The sequence below is a fragment of the Lactuca virosa genome, chromosome 6 (genome assembly GCF_052849685.1).
Source record: "Lactuca virosa cultivar CGN04683 chromosome 6, Lactuca_virosa_CGN04683_v6, whole genome shotgun sequence".
In the NCBI taxonomy this organism is placed as follows: Eukaryota; Viridiplantae; Streptophyta; class Magnoliopsida; order Asterales; family Asteraceae; genus Lactuca; species Lactuca virosa.
In genome coordinates, this window is record NC_136431.1 from 163,019,672 (window position 1) to 163,034,157 (window position 14,486).

A 14,486-nucleotide genomic window follows, 5' to 3' on the forward strand; every position below is an offset into this window, starting at 1 on the left:
AGTTATGATTTTTCGAAGATTTTCGAAGTTTCGGATCAGCAGTGCACAGCCCGAAACTCGAATTTTAGATCGAGCGATTTTTAGTCAATGCGACCTAAATGAGAATTGAATATCTCATTAATAGGAGCTCAACAATAATAAGACAGACGAAAACGGAGCTCGTATGTAGAAGTTATGAATTTTACGCGGTCATTTAACAGTATAATCTCCTCCTACAGTTAAATTTAAGATCGGTCGAGAATTAGCTAACGGAGTCAAAAGAAAAGTTGCAGATCTTGTTTTTACCTACGCGTGAATATAAAGAACGTCAAAAACGGAGCTCGTATGCGAAAGTTACGGGGTTTAGAAATCGGCAGGGTGTTGCTGCAAAAGGGGTGATGTGGCACAATGTAGGTCACCCACGTTCTGCCACCAGAATGGTGACACCTGGCCTGGACTCGACGAGTAGAAGTACCAACTCGTCGAGTAGACCTGTTTCACAGCCTATAAATGGTGTGTCGGCGGAAGCTCATCTCTCACACCTTCAACCTTCACTTTCTCTCTCTAAACTCTCTCTCTAACTCCACAACCCCCCCCCCTCCAAAGCCTAGAGTAACTCCCTAGCACTAGAAAAGGGCCCCGGAGAGCCCGAAGTCTCCAAGAAAAATAGTTTTTCGGTTTGAAACTCTGCCCGCGCGGAGTCCGGTTTTCAAGCAAACTTCTTGATTTCGTCAAAGAAGATTATTTTAAGAAGCGAAGTGTTGTCCGAATCACTCCTTATCAGGTGAGTGCATAGTCACTTTCATCTTACATATAGATATAAAGTATTTTATATAAATTACGTGCTATGTGTATATATATATTTTACCTGTTTACCTAAGATGTATGTTGGATGAAGATATATACTTCTTTCTTTTCAGATCTGAACTTTATCTTCCAGATCTAAAATTTTTCTCTTGGATCTGAAACTTTTCCCTTCAGATCTAAACTTTCTCACTTCATATCTAAACTTTTTAGACATAAACTGTATATATGTATTTTGTACTTGAGATCTGTGCTGGATAAAAGATCTAAACTTCTTTCTTTACATATCTAAACTATTTCTTCAGATCTGAACTGTATATGTATTTTATATCTACAAATATGTTGGGTAAAACATTGGTAGATGAAATAGTTGGTGTGTGATGAAAGATGAGTTAGAGGATGAGATAAAAGGTTGATATAGATTATAAGATGAGGGTGAGAGGTGAAAAATGAGAGAAACCTTTACCCAAACGATGGCCCCGTCATCTAGTAGAGTACGGATGACAACCATGGACTATTCTAGACAATCTGTGGAACACTAGCAGGCTCGCTACCTGTAGGTGATGTGAACGATATGTTCATCCGGTGTACTCTAAAAACCCATTGACATGTGTTGAGGTGGACTCCTGCAAATAATATTGTCGATAAAAGAGAGCTATGGATTTAGCAACCGTTGGATGAACCCTGACAACTATGGATTTAGTGCCTGTTGAATAAACCCTGGCGACGATGGACTTCGTGCCTATTCCTTAGAAAAAACCCTTAGGAATGAGTGATAGATGATTCTTAGGGTAGATCCTTAATAAATAAAGAAGATAATGGGGATGGGTAATTAGGTTAATTGTTTGACGATGAAACATAATAACTTTATTATTGTGGGTTGAAAACCCTGTGTACTCACCAGGTTTCCCAACCTGACCCACTCAGTTTATTTGTATCACAGGTATCGATATAAAGCTACACTACACCGAGAGATTAAAGAGATGTAGATCACCAGTGTAATGAATGTAAGTTCTGTTTATGCTTATGTTTATGTATTGACGTTGACATCCCAAAGTTTTAAAATTAATAAAATACATTTCCACGGAAATGCTTTGATTACATATTTATCATATTTTTCTGGGGACAAATTCTGCAACACTTTTCTTTAAAAAGTTACTCTGATTTTATTATAAAGCATAAACAAAATCGGTCTTTTCTGGGCTCGAAAATGGGGATGTCACATCTTATGACCACTTTTGGAGATATGATATTATATTAGATCTTTTAGTTTGTAAGTTTGTTATACTAATTCGTTTTTATATTTTCTTCGTTTTTGGATTATTGTAATACAGTTGTTGTATATTGTGGTTTAATCGTTAATATATTGATCATATGTTATATAGGGTGATGTCGAAAATATTTAATTAAATATTTTAAATATGTTTTTTTCTTTTGTAATTGTACCATTTCAAAAAGATAATTAATTAAAACTCATACATATGTTACACTTTCCATCTCTCTCTCTCTCTCTCTCTCTCTCTCTCTATATATATATATATATATATATATATATATATATATATATATATATATATATATTATAATAGAGGTCAAAACACTTCAACCAAAATTCATTTAAAATCTAATATTTTAAATGCTTTTTAATAATGATTGTAAAAATTTCAACATGTGTTACTTAATTGATTGATTAATAAAAATATTAATGTTTTGAAACTCGTAACTCTTAAACTTATATTACTTAATTTGTTAGTTAACTAAAATATTTTTCCTATATAAAGATAACATTTTTATGTTTGGTTACTCATATTTGTTTATGTAATTAGAAAACAAGGTTTACATAGAATGACTACTTCAATTTCACATAGGAATCAATACCACTAGAGAGGTATGTTGTCTTTAACCGGTGGTAGGAGATCCACATACTCTTTTTAATTATTTATATTAATGCTTAGTAATATATATTTTATATTCCTATCCACCTTAATTTTTTAGGTACAAATTAAGAAAGAGGATTCTCGGCGCACCAACATAAAGTCAAACGTACGCCTTGCAAAATATGTAATTAAAATTAAATATCATATTTACTAATCGACTTATTTTAAAACTCTTGATGACATTTATGTATAATGATATATTTTTTATGACTTTATTCTTAATTTCAATGTTTAATATTTGAAAGTTCATATATGAAACCTTTGATGTTTTGGTGTAATATAAATAGTGTAATACAAAGTTTATTAGTTCAATATTGTTTATTAATAGCTCATTCAAAACAACTTATTTCTTATTTTATCCAAAAAATATTATAGGACATAAGAAAAGTAGATTATATTAATGTTATACAAAAACTTATAATATATATTGGATAATATAAAAGTAAAAGTAAAGTTTATAAGGTATGGACTATATTAGATAGTATCAAAATATAAATTGATTGATTTTTATGTTATTTGATAATTCGGTTAATGCTCAAAACATGACTAAGAACGTAAATTTCAACATATTTCTATTTTTTCCCATAATTATTTTAACCACTTAAATGCATTCTTGCGCAACGCGCGAGGTTACGCCTAGTATACATATAAAGGAAACATTTTTTCTTTCACCACATTCATTTGAAACTCCCATGCATTTTTCCTTTCACCACATTCATTTGAAACTCCCATGACTTTTCAATTTCTTTCTAATAATAATTATAAGTTGGTTACTAAGGTTAAATAAACATCAATTCTAAAGTGTAATCATATATAAACTAAATTTCAATACTAAAATAATATATTTACTTCTACTTATAAAGTTATGTTTTTTAACTTTTAGCATATTATACTTAATTTATTAGTTTTAATATATTGTTTGATGTAAACCATTATCATTTTAAAGATACAATTTTGGAACAATTTGTATAAAATACTTAAAATATTAATTTAAATATAACATTACATGGTCAACTTAAATATAAACTTTAGTTTAACTTAAACAAACCAAAAAATATTTTGTAAATAGTTAAAAGTGATAAATAATAGTGTCTTTCTAATAATGATTATATGTTGGTTAATAAGGTTAAATAAATATCAAACCTAAAGTGTAATCATAAATAAATTAAATTTCAATTTTAAAATAATATCTTTATTTCTACTTATAAAGTTATGTCTTTAACTTTTAATATATTATATTTTATTTATTAGATTTAAAATGTTGTTGTATGTAAACCATTATCAGTTTAAAGCTACAACTTTTGAAAAGCTTGGACAAAATACTTAAATTGTTAATTTAAATACAACATTACAGTGTCAACTTAAATATAAATTTCAGTTTAAAAAACCAAAGAATATTTTGTAAATAGTTAAAACTGATAAATTGTAGTGAGAAAAACAAAAACTAAATTGTAATCTTAATTTAACTAAAATACTTCCTAAAGATGTTTTTATAATCTTTAAAAGTTTTCAAATAAGTAGCTTAAAATAATTTATAATAACAATAGTTAAAAATAACTCTATATAAATGATTATATTGTTACCTTTAAAATCAAAATACAATGTTTGATGTTTTAAATAATTATAATGATAGAAACTAAAAAATTAAACAAATAAATTTTAAAAAATTAGTTAACAATAACAACAACTATAAATAACATTAAATCATATATTATATATAATTTTATTCATGTGTAACTCGCGGGTAAAAGTCATTCAATCGATTGAGATTATGCTGTTAAAATAGATGTATATTATCATATAATTCAAACTAATCAACATATTATATCAATTATATATACGAATTATTATATCAAATTTAACAACAACGATATTTTTATTTTTTAAAAAAACATATATTTGTAAAGACTTTAACTATATAGGTGTTTATGCGCAACGAGCGGGCATTCGCCTAGTTTATATCTATATCTATATCATACTATCATACTAGCATACTATACTTATAAATGAGGCATTTTTCCTTGAACCTTATGCATTTGAAACCCCCACAAAAATTTACAAACACCTCATGCATTTGAAACCTCCTATTTTAATGAATATCACTCAAAAGTCTCCTAATAATGATTAACAATTCAAAGGTTTTATAACTTATATAGTATGTTTAATAAACAATTAATGGATAGTCTACTATAAAAAGGCTAATCTCTTTGAGTAGACACACAAATACAAATGACATACACAATTTACAAAGAAAACAAGTTTAAAGATTGTGTTGGTTTGAGGGCTTTGGACCATTTTTCGAGCCATGTTATTATTTTGAAGTTTTTAATTTGTAAGTTTGTGATATACTAATTTTTTTTATATTTTCTTGGTTTAAGTATTCTTTTAAGAATATCATTGTATGTTGTGGTTGAAATTTTAATGTAAATTAGATTAGATTCATATTATCGATCATATGTTATGAAAGGTGATATATATAATATTTAATTAACTATTATATACATGTTTGTATGTTCGTGTTGCTTCAAAGCAATAATTAATTAAAAATCATAGATATGTCATATTGTCCATATTATCCATGTAAGTCTCTTTTAAAATGCAAATTGTCTATCTTATCACTTTATATTTTAGTATATGTTTAACATTTTAATTATAATAATAAGTGTTTTTTAAAAATTTCTTTCAATTATTAATAATAATAAGTGGTTTTAAAATTAATGAACAATAATTATAAATAATAAAATCAAATTATAAAAATCATGGATATGTCATATTATCCATGCAAGTCTCTTTTGAAATGCAAATTGTCTATCTTATCACTTTATTATTTAGTGTATGTTTCACATTTTAATAATAATATTAAGTGTTTCTTAAAAGTCTTCTTTAACTAATTATTAATAATAAGTGGTTTAAAATGAATGAATAATAATTTTAAATGATAATAACATCAAATTATAAATTACATTTAGCTACAAATAAATTGTATTATAAATGAACATCATTATTGAAATTTGAAAATGATCGCATAAGTAAAAATATAACTAATCAATTATAATAATTGTTAAAAATAATACTAAATAGATAATTATATTTAGTTATATTAATGAGGAAGGTGGGTAGATGTCAATGAATATTATTGTTCAAAATAATTGAGATTATATATATAAATTAATGTAAAAATATTATCTCAAAGTTAATGTCAATAACATAACCAATTTACAAGATATATTTTTCAATATTTTAACAATATATTTTTAACATGCGCTGCGCAACGCGTATGAATTCGTCTAGTCATATCATATCATATCATACTATATTATAAAGGAAGCATTTTTCATTTCACCACATTCATTTGAAACTCTCATGCATTTTTCCTTTCACCACATTCATTTGAAACTCCCATGACTTTTCAATTTCTTTCTAATAATAATTATAAGTTGGTTAATAAGGTTAAATAGATATTAAACCTAAAGTGTAATCATATATAAATTAAATTTCAATATTAAAATAATATATTTACTTCTACTTATTAAGTGATGCTTTTTAACTTTTAACATGTTATACTTAATTTGTTAGTTTTAATATATTGTTGGATGTAAACCATTTACATTTTAAAGATACAATTTTGGAACAATTTGTATAAAATACTTAAATTATAAATTTGAATATAACATTACAGGGTCAACTTAAATATAAATTTTAGTTTAACTTAAATAACCCAAAGAATATTTTGTAAATAGTTAAAAGTGATTAATTGTAGTGTTTTTCTAATAATGATTATAAGTTGGTTAATAAGGTTAAATAAATATCAAACCTAAAGTGTAATCATAAATAAACTAAATTTCAATTTTAAAATAATATATTTACTTCTACTTATAAAGTTATGTCTTTAACTTTTAACATATTATAATTAATTTATTATATTTAAAATATTGTTGTATGTAAACCATTATTAGTTTAAAGCTACAACTTTTGAACAGTTTGGACAAAGTACTTAAATTGTCAATTTAAATACATTACAGTGTCAACTTAAATATAAATTTCAGTTCCATTTAAAAAACCAAAGAGTATTTTGTAAATAGTTAAAAGTGATAAATTGTAGTGATAAATGCAAAAACTAAATTGTAATCTCAATTTAACTAAAATATTTCCTAAATATATTTTTATAATGTTTAAAAGTTTTTAAATAAGTAGCTTAAAATAACTTAACAATAGTTAAAAATAACTTTATATAAATGATTATATTGATACCTTTAAATTCAAAAAAACAATGTTTGATGTTTTAAATAATTATAATGATAGAAATTAAAACATTAAGCAAATAAATTTTAAAAAACTAATTAACAATAAAAATAACTATAAATAACACTAAAACATATATTATATTTAATTTTATTCATGTGTAACTCGCGAGTTGAAGTCATTCGACCGATTGAGATTATGCAGTTATAGTAGATGTATATATTATCATATAATTCAGAATACTCAATATATTATATCAATTTAGTATACAAATTATTATATCAAATTTAACAACAACGTTATTGTCATATTAAAAAAAACATATATTTGTAAAGACTTCAACTATATAGGTGTTTCTGCACAACGCGCGGACATTCGCCTAGTATTCTTATAAAGGAAACATTTTTCCTTTCACCACATTCATTTGAAACTCCCATGACTTTTCAATTTCTTTCTAATAATAATTATAAGTTGGTTAATAAGGTTAAATAAATATCAAACCTAAAGTGTAATCATATATAAACTAAATTTCAATATTAAAATAATATCTTTACTTTTATTTATAAAGTTATGTCTTTAACTATTAACATATTATACTTCATTTATTAAATTTAAAATGTTGTTGTATGTAAACATTATCATTTTAAATCAATCACTTTTGAACAGTTTGGATAAAATACTTAAACTGTTAATTTAAATAGAAAAAACATCATAAATGGTCCCTGTGGTTTCCCCAAACCTGAAGTTTAGTCTCCGTGGTTTAGAAACGTTATAGCAGGTCCCTGTGCTTTCAAAACTTTTTACGATTGGTCCTTATTGCTAACTCAGTTAAGTTTTGTCCGTTAACTGAATGACATTTTCGTCATCTCACTGCCACGGGGACTATTTATGATGTTTTCTCTTATTTTTTTAAAAAAAAATATATAATTATTTAATTTAATATATAAAAGGTCTCTCTCTCATATTCATTTTGAATGAACCACAATAAACTAGAACATCTTTATGCTAATCTAACACACATAAACACCACATAAATTAGAACTCAAGCAAAAGTTAAAGCTTGCACTCCATCTCGTCTTGTTTCTGCTAGAGCTGATGACGATTTTCAAGCTTACATTCAAAATTGAAGCTTACATCATAATACCCAGTTCAATGGCTTACACCCAAAATCCATTGTTCTTCACGACTTTTTTACACCAGTCAACACACATGATCGATTCAGAGTGAAAAATGAGAAACTGGCCCAAATCCTTTAGCATAAAGATCTCCACGCACACATTGATGATTGATCGAGTGAGTAACGATTTTACTTTAACTGGGTATCGTAGTCATTTCAAAATAGGGAGGAAAGTTGAAATCATAATCAAAGAATAAGGTATGGGGATTTTTAATAAGGGAATGGTGTTTTGGGTCTTTTTTATGGGGATTTTCAATGGGTTCAAGAACCCTAGTTTCTTCTTCTTCCTCTATATGTTATATCAAAGATCATAGATTTGCAGAGGGTTTAATTTTGAGAGAGTGTGTATGTTCATATGTTTGATTTTCTACAGGAAGAAGGAAGAAGATGGGTATGTTCGTATGTTCGTATGGGATGAAAGAGAGAGGGGTAGGTGGGTGGTGAGGATGGATTTCATATTCAGTGAGAAGTGGTGGATTTCAAGGTCTGATGATGATGATCCTCGAGGAGGTTCAACAACCATCAGTCGTGGGAAAGAAACAACCATTGTAAAAATTACATGCGGTTGGGGATGAGATGGAGAACACGGGAGAGGCTAAATAGGGAGGAAATAGACGGGAGTTGATAATCGGTGGTGGTTATGGTGTTTCCGGAAAAAAAATGGAGGTGTAGGGGTTCATTTCCACAAATCTGATTTAGGGTTGCTGATAGGAAGGGTTGTCGGTGGATCTGTAGGTTTTAATCGGGGTAGGGGCAGGAAATCACTTACCTTGGTCGGTGGCATCCGATGGTGGTGGTGGCGGAAGGTGGTGATGGCAGCTTCCGGTTGTAATAGAGATGGGGTTCAAAGTTTTTGGAGGTAAGGGAGGAAGACAAAGGCATGTGTTTACTGTTTGAGTGAGAGAGAGAGAGAGAGGGAGAAAGAGAGAGAGAGAGAGAGAGAGAGAGAGACCTTTTATATATTAAATTAAATAATTATATTTAATTAAAAAACAATAATAATAAGAGAAAACATCATAAATGGTCCCTGTGGTAGTGAAATGACGAAAATGCCCTTTAGTTAACGGACAAAACTTAACGGAGTTAGCAATAACGACCAATCGTCAAAAGTTATGAAAGCACAGGGACCGACTATGACGTTTTTAAACCACGGGGACTAAACTTCCGATTTAGGGAAACCACAGGGACCATTTATGATGTTTTTTCATTTAAATATAACATTACATGTTCAACTTAAATATAAATTTTAGTTCAATTTAAACAACCCAAATAATATTTTGTAAATATTTAAAAGTAGTAAATTGTAGTGTCTTTCTAATAATATTATAAGTTAGTTAATAAGGTTAAATGAATATCAAACCTAAAGTGTAATCATAAATAAACTAAATTTTAATATTAAAATAATATCTTTACTTCTACTTATAAAGTTATCTCTTTAATTTTTAACATATTATACTTAGTTTATTAGATTTAATATATTGTTGTATGTAAACCATTATCAGTTTAAAGTTACAACTTTTGAACAGTTTGGATAAAATACTTAAATTGTTAATTTAGATATAACATAACATGGTCAACTTAAATATAAATTTCAGTTCCACTTAAAAAACCCAAAGAATATTTTGTGAATAGTTAAAAGTGATAAATTGTAGTGATAAATGCAAAAACTAAATTGTAATATCAATTTAACTAAAATATTTCCTAAAGATATTTTTATAATCATTAAAAGTTTTCAAATAAGTAGTTTAAAATAACTTACAATAACAACAGTTAAAATTAACTCTATATAAACGACTATATTGTTACCGTTAAAAACAAAAAAACAATGTTTGATGTTTTAAATAATATATATATATATATATATATATATATATATATATATATATATATATATATATATATATATATATATATATTAAAGAAGGACAATGCTTAGGAACAGTATCAGGGTACTGTTCCTTGCGTTAGTTAGTTCACCTGACTTTGGTTAATCTCAACTATCCACGACCTCAAATAATCTAGCTTCCATCACCGACTCAATTCGATGCTTGTCGATTCCTTAGATAAGCACTCCACCTCCGGTTTCCTTCTCACCGGTCTTTGGTTTTGTCACTAGGTGGTTTCCTTCACCCCATATCTCCAAATCAGCCACCGCTTTCCCCAACCCACCTCTCCTGCTACGCAACATGATTTCTTTCCATAAACCTCCTCGCATCGGCGGCAGAATCGACCCGTCATATGCCATTGTTATTAACCACCCACCGCACCGCCCCTATGATCCAATTTCGTTCCTCTACCGCATCATCTATCAATCTTTTATTCCATTTTGAGGTAGATGGAGTCAGTTCCTTGATAGAACTCCCAATAGCAGATGTAGCGACGATTACTTCGTCGAATTTTCTATGGTCCTTCTCTATTCGATTTCGCGACCGATAGGGAAGCAGGAAGAAGCAATGCCACCGCTTATAATTTCCATCAAATGTTTAAATTGAAGTCTATTTTGTTGCAGTGGTCAATCGATTCAAGGTTAGTACTTCATTAGTTCCAGGGCTCACTTGATTTGAGCTTCTTCATGCGTTGGTTTGATTTCTTTAGAATGATTTGAGCTATCAAGTTTGCCTATTTCTATTTTTTGTTCATCAGAAGGTAAAGAAATCAAACCGTATGTTGAAATGGTAGTAGATGGATGTGTTGCATCCCAATTGTTTGACAGAACACCTCAAAGAAAGTTTAGCATGTTAAAGTGACATCGGAACTTACCTGATACTAGGAATCAACCACCACTTTCACAACTTGCCATTTCGCAGAGGGATCTTGGTTTTAGTTTTATATTTTACCAACATTACAGGATACTTATTTTGCGGTATGATATCGCCGGCATCTGACCGCCATATTTCGATTTGAAGGTAATATTTAATGATCGTTTTTAGCAACATTTGTTTGATTTGAAGCTTTTCTTTCACATTTAGGATTAATTGTGGTTTCCAACTTCTCTCAAATTAGACAGAATGTCAATACATGGCTTGATTTTGAATGGTTCTACCACTTCTGATCAGCTCCACATCCGTCCAATTACCCTTATGAGTTTCTTATTTGTTTCCAAGAACGCCGACTATTGAAGCCGAAAACACCAACGAATTCGTGTCCCGTCTTGCAGATGAAGTTACGTCGGTTTCAATTGTTGTTTTTTTTATTATTTGCTCAATTTCACTTTTTTATTTGAAAAAAACTCACCTTTGAAGTCCTAATTCGTACAGAGCAGCAATGGTTTCTGCCTCATTGTACTCCATAAGTACAGTTTTTTGGCGTCCGACGACTCAGATGGCTACCGTTCCCAAAATAAAGCCTTGGACTTACAGGTTACTCATGCAAGTAATTCTTCCAGAGTAGTCAATTTGTAAAAATTGATGCAACATCAAGGTCAATTTTGTTCCAAATTGGGAATAATCCAAAACATTTTCTTACCATAGCTTTAATTCATAAATTGATCCTTCTGCTATGTGATACTACTTGATCAGGAAACTCCAATATTGACATCCACCTCAACAGAGAGCATCTTGACAAATATTTTAGCCAGGAAGCCATCAAGTTCTTCTAATTCAGGTATTGGTGAGTTTTTAGACAATGTGATAGTTATTGGTTATTTCTACAGGAAGAGATAGAAAACAAAATAGAACTTGCAGATGATTTGGCTATAAAAATTCTTCAAATATATAATTACTCTCTTTCAGCAATGAAAACAACATCAAATCACCTATCTGGAGGTATCCATTCTTTGCCACTTCACATTATTTGAAATTTGTTTTATGAAATGTAAGGGCAAAAAAGTCATTTAGTCTCTTTCAGACAGATTATCAACTTGGAAAAGAAAGAAACAAATCTTTATACAACATTTTATCCAAACAAACATCATGGAGATCTTTTAAACCTATTTGTGTTAATTATTTATTTATTTTTTGCATTTAGTTGATGAGTTACATGTGGCAATTGGGGAACTGAAAGGAAGGTTAACTGAAGTGATTAGTAATTGTGATGGTTTGTGTAAGAGAATTGCTGATGTGGGACCCAAACCACTTCGATCAACGGTCAAACCACTTTCAATAGTCATGAGTCATGACCTTTCCTCCTGTACATTAAATAGTGTGCCATCTCAACCTTAACAATTAACCTTATTTGTTTCTTTGTATAGTTTCAATATATTTTTACATGGTAATTGCATTTACGTATCTTAATTATTCCATTTTACGGAGTGAAACATTTGATTATTAACGAATATGGATTATACTAATACGAGCTATCAATATGTTTGTCAAAACTAACCACACACAATATTTTTCTTTTTGTTTATCTATATCATGTGTGCTGATTAGGAAATTCGTATTTAAATGATATATTAGGTCATATTGAAATATAAAGAGAAGGATAAGGGACGTCCATAAATGAATGAGCAAATATTTGGTCATTACGTTACATTTATGAAAGATTATGGTATGTCTATTAATTTATGTACATTTTTGTTCTTCATACAACTTTGAGAATATTAAAGATTGTGTTAAACTAGACATATATATCGATAAGAATATAGAACATCGTATTGTGTGAAGGCCAACTGATGTAGGATGTCCACAGTACTCTTCATTCCATCAAAAATAAATTTCAACACTTAAGTTACACAGTTTCCCTTTAGGTTTAGTGAAAACCACCATTACAGGTCCTTGGATTGAAGAAGCTATGCATCGCCCTTTGCATTGGATAGACAGGTACATGTCAGGTACATTTTTTTAAGAGCTATAATATTTTCAATACTCATCATGAAATTTATTTTTATATTTTGTTTTCATAATATGATATGCAGCTCATAAGAGACCAACATCACATACTTTATTTTGGAATTGTACATGCTACGAATCAGCTTTTACTTATCACGAATATACGTGTCCAAGGTTTGCTGGAAAGGAATTTGCTTGGATGTGTACACAACACAACTCTCATAGAGAAGGAGGTTCACTAAATGCTTTCTAATGCGGTTGAACATGGGATTAATACTCTACATACTACGAAAATGGTAAGAAACACTCGGTCATTATTTCATTATTTGACTAATTTGAAAAACTACCCATTTCTTTAACCACTCTTGTAACTTCTTTGTTAACATATATTTTTTTTGTTTTTCTTATCACATATATGGTATTTTTGCATAATAAAGCAACATACTTTGATTTTGATGTTTGGTTTTCTGTTACTTGGTATCTTTCAACTGGAAAGGGAAATGTACTTTTTTTTGGGCAATATACTATAAAATTGTTTATTTTTCAGGTAATGTCGACTCTGTAAATCTTCCATATATATATATATATACATAGACCTGGAACAATATATTTTTATCAATGTTTTTATAAATTTATAGATTAGAGAGAAGCTTAGTGATGGATATTATAAAGAGGGATTTGTGAAAGAATTTAAATATAAAGAAATGAACAATGTTCTTACTCAATTGATAGGGAAGCAGGAAGAAGCAACATCGATGCTTATAATTTCCATTGAAGCTTTAATTTGAAGTCTATTCCGGTGCAGGGGTTAATCGATGCAAGGTTAGTACTTCATTAGTTGCAAGGCTTAATCAAATTTTCCCTTTCTAGTATAATTTTCAGAACTTCTTCATTCCTTACTTTGATTGGTTTCTGTTTTCTGCGCATCAGAAGCTATATAAATCAAACCGTATGTTTATGATTTTTGTAAGTTCATCGTGCATCCATATCCTTATTTTGCATTTTTGGTCATCTCGAAAAGAGGTGCTTTCACCATCGTGATAAGAAATCCCTCATTCATTTTTGAAGTTTATCACCTCTCTTGAACGCACTTCTTCTCCACCAGCTTCTACTTTTTTCTCCGTTCCTAAATTCCATCCTTTTGGGTTTGTTTCCGACTTATTTTCCATGATGCGATTGATAAAAGTGAAAACAAGCTGATAAAGATCAATTTGATGATTTGGAAAACTACATATCAGTTTCAGAACCTGTGGATAACAAATTTAAGTTGGTTCGACCGGAGTCACCTGTAATTAAATTTGTCACACATTCCCTTTTTTTTCAAAATAAAATGCTTCTAACATGTCTTCTTTGCATATCAATTTAAGAACCTAGAAAACTACAAAGCTTATTAAGAAGGAAGTGGGTCTAAGATATGGGAGCAAACAAGAGGCAAATTACATGTTTCTATAAATCCAACTAATGAAGCTCTTATGGAGTTTTGTCTATCACTTATGCTACAAACTTTGCCCAAATATTTACCTTTTAGGAACAAGTAAGTGATTTTAGTTGTGATTATAAGCCTGAATCTTTAGCTTA